Source organism: Budorcas taxicolor, chromosome 17, assembly GCF_023091745.1.
Source record: "Budorcas taxicolor isolate Tak-1 chromosome 17, Takin1.1, whole genome shotgun sequence".
Classification (NCBI taxonomy): Eukaryota; Metazoa; Chordata; class Mammalia; order Artiodactyla; family Bovidae; genus Budorcas; species Budorcas taxicolor.
In genome coordinates this window covers 44,832,287-44,838,286 of record NC_068926.1, presented here as the reverse complement: position 1 = coordinate 44,838,286, position 6,000 = coordinate 44,832,287, and positions in this window count along the sequence as shown.

Below are 6,000 nucleotides of genomic sequence, written 5' to 3'. Positions count from 1 at the left end.
TCTGGAAAAAATCTTTCCAGTGTAATCAAGTTAAAATGAGGTCTCAGGGCCGCACTAATACCCAGGACCAGTGAAAGTACTGCGTTACACAGCAGGGGGAGGAAGGTTGTAATCAGCTGGCCTGAAAATAAAATGATCCTGGGTGACCTGGGTGGGCCCAGCTCCATCATAGTGCCCTCTACACGGGGGAGAGGGAGGCAGAGCTGAGGCTGCAGAGCGGGTGCCGCCAGCCCTGGTGCGGAAGTCAAAAATGTCTCCAGACGTTCTTTGGGGGGCAAAGTCACCCCAGCGAAGCTCCTGTCCTGGCCTGAGAGGTCAGCTGGGCTTCCTGCCGTCCACATGTCCCATACCACATGGAGCGTGCTGCTGGGTGCGGGGGCGGTGGGCAGAACACAGAGCAGGTGCCGGGGAGGCGCCCTGGGCCCCCAGGGCCGCCTGTGCACTTACTGAGCACTAACCGTGTGTTCTCGGTGTGCTAAGTGCTCCACATGGGGCCTCGGTTCTCTGCCACCGCCTGACAAGTCACCCAAACTGGGTGGCCCAACCCAAACAAATGGCACTCAGTTCTTTTGCTCATGCACCCACAAGGTGGGCAGGGCTCAATGATCACACTCGCCTCTGCTCCATGCCTGGGCACCTTGGCTGGGCAGGAGAACCCACTTCTGAGAAAGCGCCTTCACATGACTGGAGGTCAAGAGGCCTCCCCACATGGCCTCTCCCCATGTGAGCTGCTGGGGCTTCCTCACAGCATGGCAGCTGGTTCCAGCACCAACATCCAGCGTTGCACAGCACCCAGTGCCACCTGCACCATGCTGTGTGGGCCAAGGCACCCACGAAGGCCTGCCCGGCTCCAGGGCAGGGAGCAGGACTGGGGGAGAGCACTCAGGGGGTGATATTATGCCTGCATCTTTAGAGACTCCCCAGCCACATGTGGACCGTCTCCCTGTAACCCTCCCCCACCCCTGCCCCGTCTGAGGCAGATCTGTGTTCCTGGTAAAGAAACAGGGATGCAGAGTGGTTAGTAACTTGCCCAAGACCACGCACAGCGACAATGGCGCTGGGACGACACCCAGAGCATCCATCACCGGGGGTGGACTTTCCCATGCTACAGATCATTGGAATCTTCTGGACGATAACCTCATCATCCAGCCTTATGAAAGCCATGAGGTGGATGAGCGTCCCCTTGAGATCCCCATATACCTCCAGGATAAGCAAAGAGGTGGTCCTAGGTCAGCTCTCACTGTGGTCCAGCAGTTACTGCCTCCCTCAGCATCTAGCCAGCATCTTCCGTTTGCCACAGAAGAGGTTGAAAGTCTGACCAAACGTCCTGCTAAAACTCACACATGTTTCACCCACCACATTACACCTCGCTGGTATGACATGGGGCTGGTAGCCACCCCCCACAGCCCCCCGAGATACTAGGTTCTAATCTCTGGGACCTGAGAATATGTTACCTTACAAAGCAAAAGGGCCTTTGAAGATATTGTGGATAAAGGTTCTTGAATGAGGAGATTGTCCTGGGTGATGACAGTGGGCCCTTGGGTCCTTATGGGGGGCGGGGTCAGTCAGATGTGACGATGGAAGCAGAAGTTGGGGGACTGGCTTTGAAGTTGGAGGAGTGGAGAGAGGCGCTTCTAGAAACTGAAAAAGGCAAGAAGAGGGTTCTCCCTGGAGCCTCCGGAAGAGCAACTTGCCCAGACCTGACCCCCAGAAACGAGAATTGAGGGGAGAGGGGAAGGTGTATGGTTTTGAGCCATGAGTTTGTGTGATTTGTTGTGCCCATAGGGAGCCTGCCACCCGGTGACTGCCCCGCTTCTCTGAGGGTCTCCAGTATCCACTCTGAAATTCATGGCCAAAGTCATGTCCATCTCAGAGGTCCGAGGGCTCAGCCCCAACCCTTGCATCCTTTTGGAAACTGAAATCTCACTTTGTCTGGTCCCCAACCTCGTCTCCTGGCTGTGAGCACTCTTCTCTAGCTTCTGGGTGGGACACAGTGAACACTACCTGGCCGGAGGTGATTCCCGGAAGGCTTCGTGGAGCAGTGGGTGGCTCCGGCCATCAAACCACATCAGTCCAATGTTTGCTGGGAGGTGGGGGGCTGGGCTCGCATTCCATGGTCTGGTGCTCATAGGCTGGGTGGGTGGGCACAAACTGGGAGGCAGAGCAGGGAGCCAGTCCTCCTCAGGGCCAGGGCCCAAAACAGCAAACCCTGGGGACCCACAGGAGGACTTCCTCTCCTTAGGAGAGAGGACCATCAGGTCTGTTTCTTTCACCCATGACCCAGCTCTCCCAGGTCAATCGCCTCCTGTGCCTACAGCCAGGCCAGCTGACAGCCATCCCCCACTGGCCCCCCCCGAAACAGGCCTGGCTTTGCGGGGACATCAAGGTGCTAGTGTTTGCATCTTTCTCTCCTATTTGTAGGTCACACTTGGCATTGAAGTTCTAATCTCCATTTAATTACCATCATTGCAAGGTATTATATGCTCAGAAATGAAGTCTAAGATGGAATGAGATGATGAGGTCATCCCCCCGACCTCTAGGGGCTTCCTTGATGGCTCAGACAGTAAAGAATCTGCCTGCAGTGCGGGAGACCCAGGTTCAATCCATGGGTCAGGAAGATCCTCTGGAGAAGGGAGGGGCTACCCACTCCAGTATTCTTGCCTGGAAAATTCCATGGACAGAGGAGCCTGGCGGGCTACAGTCCACGGGGTTGCAAAGAGCCGGACACGACTGAGCAACTAACACAACACAACAACCCCAGCCCAGCATCCCCAACTCATCACAGCCCTGAGAGGTCCTAACAGAGCAGACTCCTGATGTACAGTGAAAACAGCATCCATCTAGCGCTACATATATCACTCTGCTTTTATGAATTCATTTATTCCTGGGTGGAGGGACTGCTGTCCTCCTGAATCCCAGCTTTCTCACTTTCTACTTGGATGTCCCCAGAGATGTGTCCATCAGACAAGGGGAGGAGACACACAGAGAGGTGAGGTGATGTGACTTGTGGCTGGCCACAAGTGCAAGGCATCAAAGATGCCGACAACTCCAAGAGTGGGAGGAAGCCTGGACCAGATTCACCTGAGTCCCTAGGAGGAATCCGCCCTGCGACCTCTGAGCCTGGAATTCCAGCCTCCAGGCTGTGAGAGGATAAACTCTGCAGTGTTCAGCCCCTAGTTTGTGGTCATGTGTTTCAGCCGCCCTAGGTGACCAGCCCAGCTGGATGCGGAAAGCAGGTACAGCCAGATCTGGGGGATGGGCTGTGGGAGTCTGCCCTGGAACATTCTTACAGCTTCTCCATGGGTTCAAAAAATTTTCATAACAAAATGTTAGAAAAATAAAAATCTGTATCTTCCCACTTAAATCTGAATAAATATTTAAAGGTTATCGAAGAACAGCAAAACTCTGTGCGGGGAATCCTGGCCAATCAAGTGTCCCCCTCCCCATTCCCGCTCTACCTCACCTCTGCTGCCCCCAGCCCTGCCTGACCCCCACTGGGTCACCCGTCCTTGTGAGGCTTCAGCAGGAGCACATTATTGCCCTCCAAGAGTGAGGCTGGACATTTGTAGCGAGGGAGAGCCGGGCAACCCGCAGCAGAGCCCTGGAGCAGTACAACTCCAAGGCAGCAGAACCTCCCCATGTCTGGACTCTGCCTGCTGTTGGTGCCCAGAACAGGGCCTGACACACAGACTACACACAATGAGCATCTGTCCATTCAAATGGACAAGCGAACAACAGCATTGGCCACCACCCGACAGCCTCCTCTGTCCCAGGGACGCCGTGGTGGACACGCGGCCTCTCACAGCCATTTAGGTGAGTCCCTGTCTCAGGCAGACAAAATATCTCTTCGCTCTTTTCATGTCAATACTGGTGTTATTCAACCAGAATAAATATGACCGAACACCAGCTGGAGGCTGGCCTCTTGCCCGCTGCTCCGCGGAGCCACTGGGCCTCTGCCAAGGGCGGCCCTGGCTCCTGCCCCCTCCCCTTTGCGATACAGCCTAGAAGGAGGACACAAGCCTCTGCTTGGACTTTGGCACCAAAACCTGCTGCCGAGCTCTCTCAAGCCAGTCGCTTTTCCTCTCCGGCCTCCGTCCTCAGCGTGAGATGGGCGCAGCGCCGCCAGCCATGGGGGCATCAAGAGAGCCCCGATGTCATGCGGATGAAGTGCCACAGAGCGCCTGCAGTCAGTCAGACGCTTCTTTGTTGTTATTCTGATGACCACCTGGTGTTAGATGTTTTCTCCTGGAACAAAGTCCATGTGGGGGGGTTGCTATTGTTCAATCTCTAAGTTGTGTCCAACTCTTCGCGACCCCATGGACTGCAGCTCGCTGGACTTCCTTGTCCTTCTCTATCTCCCAGAATTTGCTCAGACTCATGTCCATCGAATCAGTGATACCATCCAACCATCTCACCCCCTATCATCCCCTTCTCCTCCTGTCTTCAATCTTTCCCAGCATCAGGGTCTTTTCCAATGAGTTGACACTTTGCATCAGGTGGCCAAAGTATTGGAGCTTTAGCTTCAGTATCAGTCCTTCCAATGAATATTCAGGACTGGTTTCCTATAGGATGGACTGGTTTGATCTTGCAGTCCAAGGGACTTTCAAGAGTGTTTTCTAACAGCACAGTTTGAAAGCATCAATTCTTCGGCACTCAGCCTTCCTTATGGCCCAGCTCTCACATCTGTGGGGGGTGAAGGAGGGGGAATACCTGTTGAGAGACAAGTCATGCCCACGGAGACAGAACCAGGTCCTACTTCCAGGCCCTGAGTAAGCAAGCAAGATGCTGGGAGGGGGCCTGCACCCGGGAGAGGAAGAGGATGGGAGGAGGGCTGGGCAGAGGAGGAAGTCCAGGGGAGTACAGCTCAGACACAGGAGCGATGTGACCACAAGCCGGGGACACCTGGAGCCACCAGCAGCTGGAAGAGGCAAGAAGGGTCCTTCCCTGGAGCCTCCGGAATGGAAAGAGAATGCATTCCTGCTGTTTCCGGTCTGCAGTGTTTTGTCACAGCAGGCCCGGAAACGAGTACAACACCCCAAACCTGCCCCTCCCACTGCGTCCCCCACTTGAGAAATGACTGCTCTTTCCTGGTTGCTTAGGCTGATAGGAGAATCTTCTCACCTTCCCATGTTCTTGTCCGCCCATTCACATCCAGTTCATCGGCACGTGCTGGCATCTCGGGGCCAGTGCTTTTGACCAGGAAGAGGACACAGCCGGATGCACCTCCGCAGCCCCACCTCTGCTGCCCAGGTTTGCAGTGGCCTCAACTGGCCTCCTGCTTGTACTCATGCATTCATTCATTCATTACAGGAATTGGCTCACATGCTTCTGGAGGCTGGGAACCCACAACCTGCCATCTGCTGCCCAGCAGCCCAGGTCAGCGGGTCGAGTAAATCAGTCCGAGTTCTAAGCCCTGAAAACCAGAGCAGCCCATGGTGTGAACCCCAGCCCAAGGGCAGGAGGAGCGGCGATGGATGTCCCCGGTCATCAGCGAAGCAGGAAAAAGAGGCGTGTTCTCCTCCCTGCACCTTGGGCTCTATTCAGGCCCCACTGGGTTGGAGAGGCCCCACACCAGAGAGGCGTGTGCAGCAGAGACCGCCACCCAGATGCCAATCTCGCCTGGAAATGCCCTCACTGACCTGGAGCAGTGTTGCTTGTGGGAGCTGATAGCCAGGCAAGCTGACAGGCGTGGTAGCCACTACTAGCTCTGTCCCTGCCTCTCCTGCCTCCTGAGTCTCACGTCCTCCCCTGGAGGGTGGTGTCACAGCAGTGACAGGCGACAGTCCCCGCACACATGCCCCAGCGCTTCCCCTCCAGCCTCTCCCCCCACCGCTGGCCCTGGGCAGCCCACTCACCCCCGTCAGGTAAGGCACCTTTTTAGCCAGCCCTGCCCTGCCCTTTCAATACCTTTGTTCCCTACCCTCTTCCTGCCTTACTTCTCTGTCTGTGCCGGACAAGACATATAGCAGGCAGCTGCATGTAGCTGCACCCCAGGCCCAG